Source organism: Sycon ciliatum, chromosome 8 (assembly GCF_964019385.1).
Source record: "Sycon ciliatum chromosome 8, ocSycCili1.1, whole genome shotgun sequence".
In the NCBI taxonomy this organism is placed as follows: domain Eukaryota; kingdom Metazoa; phylum Porifera; class Calcarea; order Leucosolenida; family Sycettidae; genus Sycon; species Sycon ciliatum.
The window spans coordinates 1688852-1709988 of record NC_088650.1 but is presented as its reverse complement, the minus strand read 5'-3'; positions in this window follow the sequence as shown (position 1 = coordinate 1709988).

Genomic DNA, 21137 nt, shown 5'->3' with positions numbered 1-21137 from the left:
GTGAATGTGCGTGAAAAGCAACCTGTAGTATGTTTTTTTGCCAGTAAAATGGGCTAAAGTAATTCCACCTCCACCAAACACGCTCTCTGGCCAACCTCACACACCAGCAACACGAATCCAAGGCTTTTGGTGGAGAGCGCGTTTGGTGGATGTGTAATTACTTTATTGATAAACAAGCCGAAAGCTGCTGCTTGTCCTTTAAGAACGTAAAAAGGTTTGTCCTAGTAAACAAATACAGCATAACGTAAAAAGGTTTGTCCTAGTAAACAAATACAGCATAACGTAAAAAGGTTTGCCCTAGTAAACAAATACAGCATAACGTAAAAAGGTTTGTCCTAGTAAACAAATACAGCATAACGTAAAAAGGTTTGTCCTAGTAAACAAACACAGCATAACGTAAAAAGGTTTGTCCTAGTAAACAAATACAGCATAACGTAAAAAGGTTTGTCCTAGTAAACAAATACAGCATAACGTAAAAAGGTTTGTCCTAGTAAACAAATACAGCATAACGTAAAAAGGTTTGTCCTAGTAAACAAATACAGCATAACGTTAGAAGTTGTACTTAAGACTACAGACTGTACTTTGTACTTGTACAGAGTTTTCCCTTCAATCGTCGTGACGTCATTACACATAACACTAGACATAACAACCCAGTGGCATTGAGTTCAGAATGGAAACTTTTACCAATAGAATACACAGTGTTGAGATCCAGAGTCAGCTCCTGAAGGGTGGTATGGCCCCAGGTCAGTTACAGGGACACTGATTTGCCAACACCCAATTTCATCAGCTCTGTGCGGTATCATATCTGGCAATTCCAGCTACATATTGGGCCTCCAGCCACAGACACAGCTACCACATTTGCAGCGGATCACGTTAGAAAATCATTTCCTTCTTACATGACGTGTAGAAAAGGACATTTTGTCATAGACTCTCCCACATATCCACTATGAGATAAACAGCAATGTTGAATACAGACTTCACTGTATGTAAACTATGCTACACATCAACACTGTCTAACTGCATCGTCACACAATCAACCACTACATTGACTAAGAGTGATCACGTTACATTCATGGACATCATCATTGCTATCATTTACAAAGCTATGTAGAACACAGAAACGCAGTGCATGATATCACGTGACGGAGATTGGCTCAATCATAGTCAATGACTCCGAGCAACTTACGCTCAGCAACATGGCCAAACATTCTCTTTTGGAAAATATTTTCTAAATTCCTTCATCGTTAGTACGTATCAGTAGTTTTGTTCTCACTAAGATCTGTGTTGAGATGATGAGCCGACAAAGTAGCAAACATTTCAGTGAGTCTGTACCTCTACGCACAGTATCAAGTGTAGCACATACATGTACATGTAGTATAAGTACAGCTGGACAGCGTTTACCAATATCTAAACTCACTCTAACGCCTCCAACGCTGAAGCAAAAGTGATTGCCGTCGACCTAAAACTGGAAGATGCGCGAAAACATAACGAAAAAATACAAGCTCGCTCCCGACAATACATACGCGGACATCAACGCTGAAGCAAAAGCGATTGCCGTCGACCTCCAACTGGAAGATGCGCGAAAACATAACGAAAAAATATGCGACGGGCAGTACAGCAGACCGCGCCAGAAAAACCATATGCCAGATTTTCACGAATCTCGGTTTGAAACTGACCATCAGCGCTGGCATGAAGACGGTAGATTTCCTGGATGTGGCACTGGATTTGTCAACAGGGAAATACCAACCATACCGGAAGCCGAACAACAAGCCCGTCTATGTCCACCAACTTTCCAATCACCCACCGGCCATCATCCAACAATTGCCAAAGACAATCAGCAGACGACTAACAGACATATCAAGTGACCGACACATATTTGAGGAATCGGCACCAGCGTACAACGATGCCCTCAGAGAGAGTGGATACGTGGAACGAGTCGAGTACATGGAAGAGAGGAAGGAGGAGACAGGACGAAGAAAGAAAAATAGGCGGCGCAACATCACTTGGTACAACCCACCCTTTAGCAAGAACGTGGCCACAGACATCGCACACAAATTCCTCCGACTCCTCGACACACACTTTCCTCACGGCTGCCGATTGCGCCAGATATTTAACCGCAATTCATGTATGCCAAATATGTCCGCAATAGTCAAATCCCACAACAACCATGTTCAAAGGAAGAGACAAACACAGGACAAGAACGTCCCCGACAAACGATGCAACTGCCGAGACAAAAGCACCTGCCCAATGGACGGCGACTGCCAAGTACGATGCATCGTGTACAAGGCAACAGTCCAGCACACCGGAAGAGAGCAGCGGCACGAGTACCTCGGCCTAACAGAACCACCCTTTAAACAGAGATACAACAATCACATGTGCACGACGAGGCATGAGAGGATGGAAAAAAGCACGGAGCTGTCCAAGTGCATATGGAAGCTCAAGCGGAAGAACACTCCGCACTCTGTGAAATGGGCCGTGGTCACCAAGGCCCAGGCCTACTCGAACGCGACCAAGCGGTGTCCCCTATGCCTTGCTGAGAAACTGGAGATCCTGGAAGCAGACAAAACGGTCACCATCAACAAAAGGTCGGAGTTGGTGTCGAAATGCAGACACGAGAACAAGTATTACCTGTCCAGATTCTCACCATCAGTTACGTGAGTTTTTCGACATGGCGCAACCTGCACCAGGTTTGGCGCCATGGTGCTTTCTCTCTCCCTCTTCGCTCTTGCTGTGGTCTTGCGCTACCGTCGCTATCGCCTTTAATGACTCGGTAACACTGCCCTGTTATCGCCTCTATTCTCACCTATATCCGTTAACTCTCACAAAACAACTCAATACCATTGTCCCAATGCCACGTCTTCACTTCGCACATATGCACTAACTTCCACACTAGCATCAAATATCTAGGCCTGCTCGTAGAGAATTCGATAGTGAATGCTGCTGTCTGATGATCGCTCCGATGCGTGAAACTTTAAGTTACAGCTAACACAGCCTTTCGCCTCTGTTGTGTGTAACGAAAAAATACAAGCTCGCTCCCGACAATACATACGCGGACATCAACGCTGAAGCAAAAGCGATTGCCGTCGACCTCCAACTGGAAGATGCGCGAAAACATAACGAAAAAATACAAGCTCGCTCCCGACAATACATACGCGGACATCAACGCTGAAGCAAAAACGATTGCCGTCGACCTCCAACTGGAAGACCGAATGGAGTGTCTCGCCAAGGCGCAAGCGTTTGTAACTTTAAAGGACCATAAAGATGGCTTTGCAGAGAGCCTGCCATGCAGGCTGATAAACCCAGCGAAGTCAGAGGTGGGTGCGGTCAGCAAGGACATAATCGACGGTATCATCGGCCCCATGCGCAACGATGTCTGCAAGAATTTGTGGAAGAACACCTCAGAAGTGACCAATTGGTTCAAGGCGATCGAGAACAAATCAAGATTCACATTCATCGTGTTCGACATTGTGGACTTTTACCCGTCTATTACGGAAGACGTCCTGCTGCAAGCTCTCGACTACGCGAAGACGTTTGCCACAATATCCGAAAAAGAAACAGATATCATATTGCACTGCCATAAATCGCTGTTGGTCCACAAAGGACAAGCGTGGGTAAAGAAGGAGAAGGATGGATCTTTCGACGTAACTATGGGCTCATACGATGGAGCTGAGGCCTGTGAGCTTGTAGGAACCTTCATGCTCAGCAAGCTCCGCCCACTTCTAGGCGAGGAATGTGTCGGGTTGTACCGAGATGATGGTCTGGCCATAGTCAAGGTTGCCACCGGCCATGGAGCTGACCGCTTGCGCAAGGAGATAATCCAGGTGTTCCAAACACACGGCCTGAAGATTACAATAGACGCTAACAGAAAGGTCGTCGATTACCTCGACATATCAATGAACCTCAACACCGGTACCTTTCAGCCGTACAGAAAACCAAATAGCACTCCAGTATATGTTGATGTCAGCTCCTGCCACCCGCCACAAGTATTGAAACAGATCCCGATTGGCGTTAACAAGCGTCTTCAGCGGATATCTTGTAATGAAGACGTCTTCAATGATGCCAAGCCCGTATATGAGGACGCCCTGGCAGCAAGCGGACATCCAATAACCATGGCATACAGTGACGAACGGAACAAAGGAAAAGAAGGAAGCGGCGTAGCAGAGATGTGATTTGGTTTAACCCGCCCTATAGCACAACGGTCAGAACCAATGTTGGTGCAAGGTTCCTGGGCCTCATCAAAAAGCATTTTCCAAAGGGTTCGGCACTGAATAAGATCTTCAACAAAAACAAGATAAAAATCAGCTACAGCTGCATGAGAAACGTAGCCTCCATCATCAAAGGTCACAACGCTGCGAAGCTTCAGCCAAGGCCGCCCGTTGAGCCTTGTAACTGCCGGGTCAAGCCATCCTGCCCGCTCAAGGGGGAATGCCAATCGACTGACGTCATATACCAGGCACATGTGTCTTCCCCCCAGACCAAGACATACACCGGACTGACGGCCAACACCTTTAAATCGCGCTACAACAACCACTCCACAACATTCCGGCATGAGAAATACTCTACATCGACGGAGCTCTCAAAGCATATTTGGGACCTTCAGAACGCCCAGCGCAACTTTGAAATCAGCTGGAAAATAAAAGATCGCGCCCCATCCTACAGCAACATCAGCAAACGATGCAGCCTGTGCCTCACGGAGAAGTTTCACATCCTCGCCACTCCAAATGCCATCTCACTTAAAGGGGAAGTTAAGGCAAAAATTAAATTTCACCAGTTGTAGTCATCGGGGTGCTGAATCGAATGGTCTTATTATTATTATTATTATTATTATTATTATTTGAAAGTAGGACGGAGGCAGAAAATATTACAAAAAAAGTATTGTCTACGCATGCATCTACGCAAGAGTCACCACCAGCCAATTAGGACATGTGTCAAAGTATTGAACGTTTTCGTTCCCTTCTTGTCAAAATACTACAGGGAATGATCGAAATAAGCTAAAAGACTACAACTATAAGGAAAAGAAGTTCAGAAATATATCACTCCAATTATGGTTAGAAGTGACACGAAAAAAATAGATGTGAAGAATCAAGAAAACAGCATGCAAATCCAATAAGTGACAAAAACGTAGTGACAAGAAAAAGAGAGAAACATCAAGAGATCTATTTCGCACCTTCACGACGAACAGTGCCAAACAACTGCAAAGACAACACATTCTCCTTCTGAACACAAAGCTCAGGGTCTAACTTACGTATGTACAAAGCTTCCAACACGGCAAGATGTAACAAAGACCTACCACGCGACAAAACAGAGAATACATCATCGGAGTACCACTCACGACAACTAGCACTGTCCGACAGGTGACACTTGATTGCCGAGGTACCGTTTCCCTTACCCGACGACTTGGCCGTTGTCACCTCCGATATTGCCGCTTGCGAATCCCTCCCATTACGCCCTGCGTCCCTGCAATTCCGATTGCCTCGGTCGAGATCCGTGTGCTGCTCCACGTCCAGTCTGTCCTGCTTCCGTGGTCTACCTCGTTTCTTCACATTAACCGTTGTTGTCACTTCCAGTATTGGTTCTTTTGATTCGTCATCAATTCGTCTCCTCAATTGACTTCTGGTGACTCGTCCGGGGCTCGATTGTCCAGATGTCAGTTTCGGTGGTTTCCGTATCGGTCTCTTCTTCTTGTTGACTGTTGTTTGGGTTAGCTCCAGCCCTCCGCCCGACGAAAAGGAGGAGGCATCGGCAAGCGTATCCACAGCGGACTTGGACAAGTCCACCTCAGACACAGACTGCACTGGACACTTCGGTGGACGACCACGCCGAGGTCGAGAACCACGTGCAGCTACAGGGACAAGATTCAACGGTACATGTTGACGAATCCGTGCGCCCAGGTGCTGAAAGGTTCTACCCACGTACCGATTTTCACAATTTCGGCACTGAAAGAAATAGATTAAATTACTTTTGCTTAGGGTAGGTAGAACGTCCTTCTTCACGCTGAACGCACGGGTCGTCCCAAAGATGACATACAATTTGACACACGGATAAGAGGAACAAACAATATTCCGCACCTCCTTCTCGACGCGCGAAGAACCGGCACCAACCCATGGCAAACGTAGTACCACAGGGCATCTCTCTGGTCCAAAAGTAATCGTCTTTTCCAAGGTCGGTTTCTGGTTGATGAGTTTCATTAGAAGTGTCTTTGGATAGCCATTCTTTGTCATTATGGTTAAGAGTCGTTCTAGTTCCTCGTCCAGCAGATGAGGGGAACATATCCTATGTGCACGGTAGACAAGGGCCTTGACGAGGTGTGTTTTGGACTTAGTTGGAGTAAAACTTGACCATGGGATATACAAGCCTGTGAAAGTGGGCTTTCTATAAATGGTCGTGTCCATGTTGTGCGTATCCATGTTACGAGAAATACTAACATCCAGGAAAGAAAGGGTACCATTGTTTTCACCATCTGATGTGAATTTTAATGCTGGATGTAAGGAGTTGAGAGTTTCCATAAACCTATCACAGGTTTCCTTGTCGTCGTCGTGACAATATACATCGTCAACAAAACGACAGTACATTGATGGCCAAAGTGAAGGGTCAATAGACGACTCGCAGAAGCCGACAAATATGTTCGCCAAGACTGGCCCCAAAGGCGATCCCATGGCGACTCCATCATTCTGTTTGTACATTATATTGTCGAATGAAAACTCCACACCAGACGTGACCATGAACATAAGTTTCACGAACTCTGTTTCATTCAAATCTGGGGGAGTGATAGATCTGTTATGGTATAACGCCATGGCGCAAATGTCTATTGTTTCTCGTAAAGGAACGTTGGTAAACAAGCTCACTACGTCATAGGAGCACATGTAACCATTTGATTCAAATTTCGAATCTCTAAGTTTTTCCACAAACTCAAACGTGTCTTTAACGCAATGTGTGTTGTACAAGGCAAGAACCGGTTGCAGCAAATTGCATAACCATTTCGAAACCTTGTATTGCGGAGATCCAGACATGCTTAAGATCGGGCGTAATGGAATATGTTTTTTATGAATTTTTGGGAGCCCATACATCCTAGGTCTTGTCGAGCCTGTGGGAGCTAGATGATCATACTCATATTTGGTGATCTGATGCGTTCTAGAAAGAAAAAGCAGGTACTTACTCAGCTTGGTATCAATGTTTTCGGTATGGTCATACACATCGCAAGGCCCAAGTCTGCTGAATTTACTAATGTCATTGAGTATGACCAACATTTTCTCCCGGTAATTATCCGCAGACAAGATGACTGTTGCACGGCCTTTGTCCGGTCGAGAGATAACGATTTCTGGATTCTTTCGAAGCTCGTTGATCACTTTCATGTGTTCCCGTGATAGAGTGAATGATCGAGTGTCCGGAGGCGATTGTGCGAACCGAAAGGCTTCAGCGGCCAGTGAAGCCCGACAAGATCCAGCTGCTATATCCGACTTTGCCGGGATGCTAGATAGCTGTTGCTGAAGTAGTTCGAACTCGGCCAGGATATCAGTTTTCCTAAACCTCGGGGGAATACCGAAGTCCATTCCACCGCACAAAACATCCTTTTGAAGCTGGGTTAAGGTAGTATCAGAGAGATTGATGATTGTTTCATAATTGTCACTGCAGGTTCCAAACCGGTCCTTCCTCAAAGCTAAAATAATGCCTGTGTGTTTCTTTTCAAGTCTAGAACGCTGCCTACAATCACATTCGGATAATAGCCAAGAGAACCTAATGAAGTCGAATGTGTTGAGATGTGTTCGGCTTCTTTGGTAGGAAGACACAAACTTGGATCGTATGCTTTGAAGGTGGGCCTTGGCCTTGTTATGGTCATCTTGTAGCAAGACCTTTTCAATAGAGATGGAATCATAGAGTTTTAATTTGTGAACTCGCTGTTGGAGATACTTAGGCGCGATAGAGTAATGAAGGCAGTCACGAAGCAGTCGCACATGGTAGATGGCTGTGTTAAGGCGTCCCCGGAGAGAAAGGACGTCATTCAGAAGACCCATATGTTCGGTTTGGAGACGTCGCTTGAAGTAGTTAAAGCAGTGGCGTGGAGAAAGAAAGAACAGCAGTGCTACTGGTGCTGTGATAGGCATCAGCATGGGCTGTCGCCTAGGGCGCTATGCCACTGGAGCACCAGAGACCAACCCTCAACAAAGCCGGTAAGTGTTGCATGGAAGGTCAAAGGAAAAAGACCATGCATGAAGTTATTAGCGGTGTACGTAACCAATTTTACTAATTCAAACAACCGAAGCAGCAATTGGAGACGCAACTCGGCAACAGCGAGTTGGTTGCGCTATACGGTCCCAGGTGGAACGAAGCAGCACCTAAGCAGCGGCGAGATAGCACTACATGCATGGGAAAACCGAAAGAAAAATAATAATAATATCAGGTTTCAGCATCACAGCAGAAGCAGACAAAGCCCACCGCTGCTAGTTGTCGTGAGTGGTACTCCGATGATGTATTCTCTGTTTTGTCGCGTGGTAGGTCTTTGTTACATCTTGCCGTGTTGGAAGCTTTGTACATACGTAAGTTAGACCCTGAGCTTTGTGTTCAGAAGGAGAATGTGTTGTCTTTGCAGTTGTTTGGCACTGTTCGTCGTGAAGGTGCGAAATAGATCTCTTGATGTTTCTCTCTTTTTCTTGTCACTACGTTTTTGTCACTTATTGGATTTGCATGCTGTTTTCTTGATTCTTCACATCTATTTTTTTCGTGTCACTTCTAACCATAATTGGAGTGATATATTTCTGAACTTCTTTTCCTTATAGTTGTAGTCTTTTAGCTTATTTCGATCATTCCCTGTAGTATTTTGACAAGAAGGGAACGAAAACGTTCAATACTTTGACACATGTCCTAATTGGCTGGTGGTGACTCTTGCGTAGATGCATGCGTAGACAATATTATTATTATTATTATTATTTCACAATCACGATGACATAGTGCCAATAAGCATGTGATGCGGGCGATTTTAACCAGCCATGGTGGGGACAACTGAGAAAAAGAAGGAGAAGAAAAAGAGAAAAGAAAACAAAACAAAAGGAGTACTATAGGAACCTGGAGAGAGCAGTATGAAGATTAGGCTAGCAATGGAAAACAACGAATTCAATTCAATTCAACTTAGGCGCGGGCAGAATGGAACAAAATGCAGCGAAGGTGTCACGAGACTTTACCTCCTGCGGAAGCCGAGACCAATGAGAATAGGACTTGAACAGAGGGGATTTTAAAAGGATCGATGGCCTGGCAAGTGGGAAATGGAGAGAACATCTAGTACGCGAGCTATTATTGAACCAGCTTAAATGCGCAAGTGCATGAGGAGGAGCAAGTTGAAGCTTAATACGGTGAATGAATTTGCATGCCGAGTGGGGAAAGCGTTCTGAGAGAGGGGAAGAGGAAGCCAAAATGTATAGCGTCTGAGAGGAGGTCAGAGGGGGCATGCGAAATATTAATCGAAGTAATTTACGGTGGGTGACTTCTAACCGATGCATAAGAGCGGAGGATAGACCGGAGGACCAAACGAGAGAGCAGTAATCAAACAAAGGAAGAACATAAGAGTGATAAATTTGTATTCGACAACCATAGTGTAGATGGGAGATGTGAGGAGAAATGCAGCCTATCGCGGAGCAAACTCGCTTTTCAATATAGGTTACGTGCGAATCCCAGGACAAGTGTTCATCAAGAAATATACCAAGGTGTTTGTGATTTTTAACAATGTTGATAGCAATGGGATCATCAGGGAAAGTAAAAAGCCGAGTCGTAAGGAGGGTGAGGTCACTGGAGGGTCGTGGGGGGATACAAAGGATTGCCGTTTTCGACACATTGGGGCGGAGTTTCCACTTCGACATCCAGCGCACAACTTGAATAATGTGATACTGTAGCGAGTCGCAGGCTTGCAATAAGCCTGGCTCGGTTATATGGAGCGCTGTATCGTCCGCGTAGAGTGAGGTATGATCCAAACCTGCCAAATCATTAACGTATACGATGAACAATAGAGGCCCCAAGATAGAGCCCTGGGGCACTCCAGAGTGGACTGTTAGAGGGGCGGACAGGGCATGTCCAATTCGGACACTCTGTCGCGTTCAGTGAGATAGCTGGTGAGCCACTGCAGACACGTCCCGGCTACGCCAAACGCTGCTAACTTATGGAGGAGACCCCTTGTCCAGACAGTGTCAAATGCTTTGCTGAGGTCGAAAAAACATAGGAGGCTAAATTGCTTCTGATCCTTGCATTCATATAGCTTCTGCACAAGCCTCAGCAACTGCCAGGCGGTCGAATCGCCTCGCCGAAATCCAGACTGTGACGGGTCAAGGACCGGGTTCACATGTTGGTATAAGTGGCCAAATGCCACACGTTCACAGAGCTTTGAAATGGTGGAAAGGAGTGAAATCGGCCGGTAATTGGATGCAGACAGTTTACTGCCTTTATTCTTGTAAATAGGCACACCCACAGCTGCCTTCCAGACATCAGGGAAGATTCCGGTGGCGAAGGACTGGTAGAAAACTAGGCTGAGAGGGATAGCTATACTAGGAGACAGGGCTTTTAGCAGTTCATGGGATATGCCATCTGCACCTGCCGCCTTCTTGGGCTTTAGGCGACGGATGTGTTGGGCAATGGCGGTGGGAGTAGTGCTAAAAGAGGGTAGTGCTGGGAGCCCGTGGTGTGGAATACCAGGGAGAGACCATGCAGGATCATCCGGTGTTCCAAAGCTGATGAATTGGCGATTCAGAGCATTGGCAATCTGGGTAGGGTCGTTGTGTACTGTGTTATTTTCATGGAGTTCAGTGATGATAGGGTTTCCAACAGGGGTCGGCGAACGAAACTGCTTAACAAACTTGAACAAACTAGGGGTGGATGCAATAATGGATGAGGGGTTAGTGCTAATGGAGGACACATACTGGCGGTGAGCCTCTCTAGATAGGATTCGTGCTCTGTTACGTTCGCACTTGTAATGCTCGTGATTGCTAGGGGTAGGATACTTGCGATACAAGCTGTACGAGTCTCGCTTCCTCTTCAGCTGAGCTTTAACAGCACGTGTCAGCCACGGGGGACTTGGTGTACGTCGTCTAGGGGCTGAAGAGCGCGACCGGGTGGGTAGGAAAGCGGAGCATAGACCATGAAGGATGTCATAAAATGCTGGAGCAGTACGGTTTGGATCTCCAAGCTTCAACTGGAGAGCAGCATGCCAGTTCAAATTAGCAATGGATTCATTTAGAGCAACTAGGCGACTGGGAAGAATGGAGGAGATGTCAAACTGACTGAAGTCAGGTATCTGGAAGGAATGGGAGGGCAGTGTAGTGTTGGGTGCAGGTGGTGATGCGGTACATGTCGGGATGCACAAACGGCCGAGAACAATTGAGTGGTCCGACTGACCGAGAGGGGCTGAGGGGCGCGGATCGCAGATGCTGGCTGCAGTGTCAGTGATCATCAGGTCCAGAGCAGCCTCATTGCCTTTGTGGGAGCGGTGGGTCGAGAATGTGACGTGTTGCTGCAAGGCAAACATGTCCAGAAGACATGAAAGGTGGTGGCCTGCAGTGTCTGTCTTGGTCCGAGAAAGCTGAGACGCTCCCTTCCTACTTGAATCCCAATCGAACTCGCGCACTTCCACCGAAACTGGGTGACTGCGCCCTACTAGATGGGGATTTGTATGCAAAATGTCACTAAAAGCGCCGTTTCGTTCTTATAAAAGCACGGATGACCGCGATTGGCCCATATGTTGTAGTCTTTTGGACGCTGAGTCGACTGGTTTTGGTCCGAAAAGGCTGCGATGCAGCGTTCCTCCTTTATTTCCAATCGAACATGGTTGAACAAGTGGTCACGTGCTCCTGGGTGCCCAAATCACCTGGTCACCACGCCAGCAGGCGACAACTTTCACACCAAGGTTCAACTCGAGTTCAACTCGAGTGACAGGACTGCACCCAAAAAAGGTCAAAGAGGCTAGTAAGCTTGAGCGTACACTTATTGATATACGGGTTTTTAATCCTCACTCACGCTCAAATCGATCTGCACCACATACTATTGTGTATCAGCGACATGAAAAAGAAAAGAGAAGGCACTATGAGGAGCGGGTGAGGCAGGTTGAGCAAGCCTCCTTTGTTCCGGCGGTCATGTCAGCCAGTGGCGGAATGGGTCCAGCATCAACAGCACTGTACAAACGAATTGCTCATCTGTTGGCGGAGAAGAGGGGTGAGCATTACTCTCATGTTATGGCATTTGTTAGATGCAGGATTTCCTTCAGCCTTTTGAAATCCTGTATCATGTGCATTCGCGGTTGTAGGCGTTTAAATTTTGGTTTGAAATTTGCACCCTCCTGCGGAGCCCACGCTGCTTTGGCAGTGGCGGAGGCTCGCTTGCCGACGTAACCGTCGGAGATCATCATGAACAATGGACTGACTAATTATTCACTTGTCCTGTCTTTATAAATAACATGTTATTGCATATGTTCTTGGTTTAGTTTTTGGCCTTTTTCGTGCTTTGGAGTTGATAACATTTTCCTCACTATCGAAAAAAAAAAAAGAAAAAAAAAAGAGGCTAGTAAGTTGTACCCTGCAGGCACGGTGACCAGCTGACTGGTGTACGCAGGAGCACGTGACCGCTTGTTCAACCATGTTCGATTGGGAATAAAGGAGGAACGCTGCATCGCAGCCTTTTCGGACCAAAACCAGTCGACGCAGCGTCCAAAAGACTACAACATATGGGCCAATCGCGGTCATCCGTGCTTTATAAGAACGAAACGGCACTTTTAGTGACATTTTGCATACAAATCCCCATCTAGTAGGGCGCAGTCACCCAGTTTCGGTGGAAGTGCGCGAGTTCGATTGGGATTCAAGTAGGAAGGGAGCGTCTCAGCTTTCTCGGACCAAGACCATTCGACTCAGCACTCCGAAGACTACAACTGGTGAAATTGTAATTTTTGCCTTAACTTCCCCTTTAACAAAAGGAGCGAGTTGGCATCAAAGTGCCGCCAGCAGCGCAAGTTTTTGCTGGGTTATGAAGTGACATAACGTGTATGACGTGCTATGGGTTTGGCGTATGTGTGTGTGTGTGTGTGTGTGTGTGTGTGGCGTGTGTGTGTGTGTGTGTGTGTATGTGTATGTGTGTGTGGTGCATGTGTGTGTGGTGCATGTGTGTGTGGTGCGTGTGTGTTTGGCGCGCGCGCGCGCGTGTGTGTGTATGTGTGTTTAGGTGCGATAACGCGGGAGTGTGGAGAGTGTGAGAACGAGAGGCTGTGTGTATGTATGTGTATGTGGTGCATGCGTGTGTGGTGCGTGTATGTTTGGTGTGTGTGTGTGTGCGTGTGTGTTTTTTAGTGCGATAATGCGATAATGCGGGAGTGTGGAGTGTGTGAGAACGAGAGGCTGTGTGTGTGTGTGTGTGTGTGTGTGTGTGTGTGTGTGTGTGTGTGCGTGCGTGTGTGTTTAGTGCGATAATGCGATAATGCGGGAGTGTGGAGTGTGTGAGAACGAGAGGCTGTGTGTATGTGTGTGTGTGTGCGGGTTGCATGGGTGTGTTTGGTGCGTGTGTGTATTTGGTGCGTGTGTGTGTTTGGTGCGTGTGTGTGTGTGTGTGTGTGCGTGCGCGTATGTTTAGGTGCGATAATGCGGGAGTGTGGAGTGTGTGAGAACGAGAGGCTGTGTGTGGATTAGTGTGTGTGCGTGTGGATGAGTGTGCGTGTTCATGTTTCACCATAGACACCCAGCACCTGAGATGTTGATTCTGGCACGTCAGAGCGTACTGCGTCTGGGAGGTGTTGAATGATTATCATATCGTCTGCACTGAATTATTCTATCTCCTCTGCTTGCCTTCATATACCTGCGTTTTTCTAATCTCCTTATGTTGTCTGATGATTGGTTTTTGCCATGAAACTCTGAGTTGCAACAAAAAACAGCCCTATTTACTTCCTTTTCTGTATCTCTTGCGTAAACTCACTCTACAGAGGTTTGGGCAGATTTCAATATTTGCCAAATTAAAGACTGAAAATGGCCGGAGAAACGTTCTTTACTGGTATGGAGTCATAATTTCACGACATTCCTGTTTAGCCATTGCTGTTGGAAATGAACAGATCTGGGTAGTGTGGTTTGAACACAAACTTCGTAACTACACGTACTGATTGTAGTATGTAAGTTTCACGATGACAGTGTGAACAAGGTGGACTACCCACTGTATGGGAAAACACTACTCCAGACTCACTGCAACCATACACCGGTTGCCGGGTAGGGTCTCGATCTTGTGCCCATTTGAACGTATGGGCTATGCCCCTGTTCAGACACTCATTACTCTATTGGAGCATTATAGGAATTTTCCCTGATCTCGTGGTTCAAATGGTCGCAAGACCGAGACTCTACCTACCAGTTTATGGTTTCAGTTATGAACCCTGTTTCCCATACAGTGGGCCCTCCGCCTTGCTCACGCTGTCATCGTGAGAACATGTTAGTCCCTGCATTAAGGAGGGACGACTTAGTGGTACCGAATACTACCGATTCCCTGGAATGGAGTCAGTGAATCACTGGTTCATTCATTGACACACCTATGATCTAGATCCTGTCAAAGTTATCACGGCAATGACATCATGTGTGCGACGAAACCTCATTCAGTTTTTCACAGTTTTGTTTCTTTGAATGAATGAAATTAATATTTTATGACCGGCTGGAAGTGTGTTGGTCAGTGCATCCAAGACGTGATCGAGGCAAACGTCAGGTCGTTGAATGTCATGCAGTATCATCAGTGAATATTGGGGCAAATGTCACACGTTCTGACCCGACATCATCTTGGCAATAAGTTAGTGGACAACAACGCATACTGCCGTGTAAACCTTTGTTCCTTTCCTTCTTCTAAGTAATTCTATTCTAATCTTGTCTTCAGATCAGACTGGCAAAGAGCCATGCTTCTCTCACCACCATCATCTATACTTTACGCACGTGGCCTAGTAGATGCATGGCTGGTGATACTCACATAGCTGACTGATACCTGTACATCAGGTAGTGTCTGGTGCATAGGCGGACACTCATCGACGACTTGGCTGGTATTGTGACGTAGGTTTCGTGCCTCCAGGACTCATTGCTCACTGTGTGATCAACCATGCGTAAGCTGCACTACAGTGTATACGTTATGAGTGTGATGTAGCAGTTAGCTTTGTGCATATCACCAGACATTCATCCACATGTTGCTATACGCAAACAGAGCAGAGTAGGAATGGGTGATTAGGATAATGATGTACTTGGTCCGGCTCATCGCAATTGTCGCTTATCTATCGCCACCAAGAACAGGAGTTTTGTGGCCGCTCTGTGAAATTTTCAATAGGCATAGTGAGGAAGCATGATACTTGAATACTCTCCGCCAAAAGAAAAAAATTCAGCCATGGAATCAGATGAAGCGAGTCATAGAAGGGAAGCAAGGTAAGCAAAATGCACGAAATAAATCAGCGAAGGAGCGCGTTCTTGCATTCACACCCTTACAGGTCCAGAGTTCATTCAACTCTCCATCACTCGAGCTGCCGCCGTTACATGAGCTGACATTACTGGTGTCTAGCTGCTAGCGACTGGTAGAGTATCTCTTGCTTTGTCAGCCTGTCGTATGGCAGCAATGGGAAAGGAACAGTTGTGTCTGTCACTCCCGTGCTTGAAGGAACCGTGGGCAGTGTGACCTGTGTGTCACCACAGTGTGTTTCAACAGAGCCTTCGAATGAGGCGTACAGGCCTCTCCAGACAGCTGTCATACGCTCCACTGGATACGCTGACGACGACTCTTGTAATGCTGCTGCCAGGTCCACGAAGGAACAAAAGGAACAACCAAAACGTCCCTTGCATGCGCGCATCGCATCAAAAACACTTTTCTTCTTCAGCATGACGCTCATACTCCTGTGCAGTGCACGCGTGCCTGTCACTCTCTCCAGGATGTCAGTTGCCCCTGCTACAGTTCCGGTCTTCGGGTCGCTGCGTTTGGCTTTTGGCAACACAGACAGTGTATGGCCAGATTTCCACTTCCCAAAAAAGTCGAACACATCGCGATTCAAAGCGCTAGTCGCGATCATTTTTTCTTTGGTGCCTCATTTGATCTTGCCATCACAACCTCCCAAGCAAAAGTAAAATAGATATCGTGATTGGACTGGGTTTTACCTGTCAAAAAGTGCGTAGGAGATAAGCGACAATTGCGATGAGCCGGACCAAGTACATGTATGCAGTCCTGGAATCTAATCTACCAGTAAGATTACATTGACTTATTGTTCGTGTTTCTATACATGGGTAAGCTAACAACTGATCTGTGTTTGTGTGTGGGGGGGGGGGGGGGGGGATCTATGTGCCCGTGGAGTGGAGGCATCGTGGTATGATGTTGCATGTGAGTCCCGCGCGGAGTGGCGCAGCACCTACCAAGAGCCTGACAATGCGCCTGAGCCTCCGCCCTGAGTGGTATGTACGGTATGCGGACGGAAAGGAGACATGGCTCGGCATAAGTAGGGAGGTTTAGTCCCACGTAATCCGTGGGTACTTTACGTGGGTGTACCACGTGATACTCAGTGACCCACGTACAGACGTTTTCTGATTCACGACATGCCGTGTATGGAGGCTCACCCACGTTCCGCCAGAACGTGGGTGAAAATCAGAATGGAGCGCATTGTGCAAGCTGTGAGGGTGCTCAGCTGAAGAAGTTTCCGAAGCACGAAATCAAAATATTCGATGAGCTTCTTAGGCCCGGGTAGCTTCGTCTTTGACCAGGTTTGGGCCTTTCGCTTTATGCTTTTGTTTGTTCCGTGTGACCTAAACACAACATTGCAACGTGGGTGCCCTTCATCCACTTTACGTGGATCACCCACGTACGCGTTTCCGTTACGTGGGAACTAAACCTCCCTAGTGTCTGGAGGAGCGTGCGCGGCCTGTGTCTGAGCAGCGGGGCGCCAGTCAGCGCGGATGGTGTGGGCGGTGGCTGAGAAGCCGCGGTGGCTTGGTCCGGGAATGTGTGTGCCTCAACGGTGGATGCCACAGTGCCACCTGGAGCTACCGGAACGTCGGCACCGGCGGAGGGATGTTGTGCCGCGCATTGTGACAGGTGTGGTCGTTGCTTTCGCGGTGTCCGGGGACGGGGTAGGCATCGCTGTTCAAGGGTGGCGCATAGACCAACAGCAGAGGAGCGCTCAGCCTTCCAGCACATGTGCATATGCGGCAAGCGGATGCGACTACTCGTGCACCTGGAGCGTCATCGAGCGTCGTGACCTCTCTCTCTCTTCTCAAGTTTCCCAGTGACGGGATCAAGTGACCCTTTTGCGGCAGTGACTCTACAGGACAGGACAGGACAGGTGTGTGTATGTAGCCCTAGCCGGATTATGCTTGCATAATTTCTGACATAATCTTCAGAGTTTTGTCTAAAAATTATGACCGGGCATAAAAGGACTTGCCAGAGTGGTTGTAACGTTGAAAAGTGCAACAAGAGTGCAAGGGTAGAGTATAGCACCATCATTGGCATAATTACACCATCATGTAGCATAATCACTGGCATAATGGAAAGCATATTTCAGAAAATTACCCAGCATAATCCGCCAAGGGCTATGCGTGTGTGTGTCTGTGTGTGTGTGTGTGTGTGTGTGTGTGTGTGCGTGTGTGTGTGTGTGTGTGTGTGTTTTGTGATGTAAATGTTTTCATAATAAATGTTGTGAGCCTCTTTTGCCAGCAAAATAAACACAATGAATGGAAATGCAATACAAAAATTGGTGAAAAAAAGAATTGTGCGATGCTCCCTACATGGGAGCTCGCGGTTTTCCTGCCGACTTTGAATTCTCACTTGATTGACTCACGACTGCCACCCAGAGCACCCCAAGTATCGCCGAAGTCGCACCAACCTCTTCTTCACATTGTTGTCCCCAGCGCGGGCTTGCGATTTAAATGGTTTGGAGGCAACAATGTTGTGAATGGCCGGCAACGGTCCTCAGCGCTTGTTCAGCACCTCCATGAGCGACGCTAACTCATGCTTCTATGTGGTGTTCACGAGGTGTTAGTCGCGCTGGAAACGGAGCGTCTCTGTAAGTTTGTATCCCTGGTGATGTCTGTGCCTGGAGAGCAGTAAGTACATGTATAATGTTAGTGGTGCTCTTCAGGCACAATCTTCCTCAGCCTACTCAAGCTCAACTGATAAGCCTGGGGGAATTCCCCGAAACACTGTGTATTGAGCAGGGAGTGGTGCTTTCTTGCAGGTTTGCCGAGTGGACGGTTCGATGGACTTCTCGTGTGCTCTGGGTGGCAGTCGTGAGTCAGTCAAGTGAGAATTCAAGTCGCCAGGAAAATCGCGAGCTCCCATGTAGGGAGCAACACACAATCCCCCAAGTATCACCGAAGTCGCACCAACCTCTTCTTAAAAATACTCGTCTAGAGAGCGACCTTTCTGCCTGCCAACTATGGGCCAGCAACGTCGTTGGAGAGTTCCCACCGGCCAAAACGACTCAGATCCGTAACTACAGTAACGACCACCCTATCCAGCTCTCTTCCCAACCTATCACCATCGTTAAAGCTGCGAAGCATCTTGGAGTGTATTTAACACCCGACCAGTCCAACACCATCCACCTTCAGACCATCCTGAAAACCTTCCAACGTCGTGTTAATCTGCTATGCTTCATGGGACGGCATCTTGCCCCCACAGCCTTTCTACTTCTATAATAATTATTATAAAGGTTTTGTCCCACCCGCCCTGGAACACGCCACCTCGGCCTGGTCCTATGCCATCACCAAAGCTGAGCTGGAGCGTTTAAATATTTTACAAGCAAGAGCAGCTAGGAAGTATTTGCTACGTAAAAAGTCGATAAATGCGAGAGGAAATGCCAGTTAAACGGCCTTTGTGACTTAGAGTCCTTGCCCTTTCGCAGATAAGTATCAGCTCTTGCTCTTCTATTTAAACTTATCCATACATGTATATGGAGTTATTACATATATCTCCAGAACACCTCCAACATTTTCACCTTTCACGCTCTTCAAGTCCAAGAAGACCAAACAAACTTTTTCTTTGATTGTTGTTTGTTTGTATTCTTTATTTAGAGTGGGAAGTCCAAAACAGGCCCTAGCCTAATAACAATGGTCCCACTAGTGAGGGAATTCTGTATATCTGTGCATAAGGATCAGTGAGTTAACATCAATTATCACGGTGTGCGTTTTTCTGCCCCCTTTCCAACAAAGCTGCAATGCTATGGAATTGCCTGCCGCCTTCTCTTACCTCTATAACCAGCCTCCTCGAATTCAAGCATTCTCTCTATCAGCATTTTCGCCGATATACTCATTACACTGACGGCATCCCAACTCCTTAATTACCAGATTTTGTATACCTCGATCTCTTTCCTTAGCCTATCCTCGATTAACTGCTCCCTCTACATAAAGTTATCATTTCATTCTTCTCGCAGGAGATCCCCTCGACAGGCCCAAAGCCTTTGGGAAATCCTTAAATCTAACGAGAGAGCTTGGAAGCTCAGGGCCCTGCGCTATGCTTTGTTGCCTAGCTCATCGTGCATGTTGTTAGAACTGATGGAAATGCTTTTTCCTTTGATTAGCTACATCATTGTATTGCAAAAACGTTTCAATGAGATACTGAAGTACAAGTAACGCCTTCTGCATAGCTATGGGACCGGCGCTGACTCTGCCGATCACGGGCGTTCTGGAGTCGACGGGATGTCTGTCCTGACGTTTCTTGGGACCGGCGCTGACTCTGCAGATCACGGGCGTTCTTCTTCTTCTTATTATTATACTGACGGCAACTAACATCCATTCTGATTGCATTCACTCGTCTCCCTACTTCGTATTTTTTCAGAAAATCTCCCCATACAGCAGGGAGTCGTTTACATAATATGACTCCCTGCTGTATGGGGAGATTTTCTGATTGCATTCACTCGTCTCCCTACTTCGTATTTTTTTCAGAAAATCTCCCCATACAGCTGGGAGTCGTTTACATAATATGACTCCCTGCTATAGATCTACATGACTGTATATACGTTATAATTACTCAATCTGATACGTTATAATTATTATGCTATCAGCCTACATGCGATCCCGGGCTGGTCGACAGGCGGACCAGCCAGCCTGCTAGTGGGTTCTCGGCCTCGCACACAAATCCACACAAAATGTTACTGCACTTTTCTGGCGGCAGGTCGGTGGAACACTCTTCCTCCAAACTGTCGTCAGGCACAATCTGCTGGTACTTTTGCTCACCTCACAAAGATTCACCTAGGGTTCCCTGTAACAAGGCCATGCCTGTTGGGACTCCCCTAGTCAAATAATAAATACTACTACTACTACTACCGTAAAGTCCGGAGCAAACGCCCACTTCGCAGCAAACGCCCACCCCAGCGGGTCCATACTATTTTCGTCTTTTTCAGGTCAATATAGTTGTAAACAACTGGCATGAAGGTCGAATGCGTACGAGAACGACTGTAATGCCTACAAACTGCCTATGTCCTACCAGGAGGCTGTGCAAAAGCGATTGTCATTATCTTCCTGCAAAGAAATAACTTCTGTCGAGATTTCCTTTTATTCAGTAAATGTGGTAGTTCGTTCTCCATGTGGTACGAGTAATGCCGCATAAATTTGTGCAGTGCCACGATGTCGCGCTGTCAGGAACAATAATTGTTCTGATGAAGCGTCAGTCAACGGCTTGACTGGTCCCAATATTGCAGTTGCAAGTCGAACAGGGTATGTAACAGAAGCTACACCTACAACGTCGCTGCTAACTTGTTGAAAACTCCGAAGTGCCCAAGAAAAACATTTGCCTTTGGGCGCTGTGTGATCTCGAAATGATGGCTTGAAACACAGTCAGAAGTGTATTTGGTTCCTTCAATACTCTGTTCTTCGGTACCTTGTTATTCGGAAGAAAACCCGTTCGGATTTGCGAAATAAAACAACCATCATTATAAAATCACTACGAGCTAGCTAGCTCGTGGCTATAGCGCTAGTGCCCAAAGAGATTTTGAAACCAGGAAAGTGGACATAGTTTACCGTAGCAAAGACATTTAAGTGCTCTTCCCGCGCAGTGGCAACATATAGGAATCGTGTACATTTCTTCGTTTCTTCTTTGCTGTTTTCAGTGAGTGTTTTGTTTTCTCTTTGTCCTTGATCTCGACGGTGTTGTCGTGCTCATTACCTTACTGAGACGTCTCTTGTGACTGTAGCCAG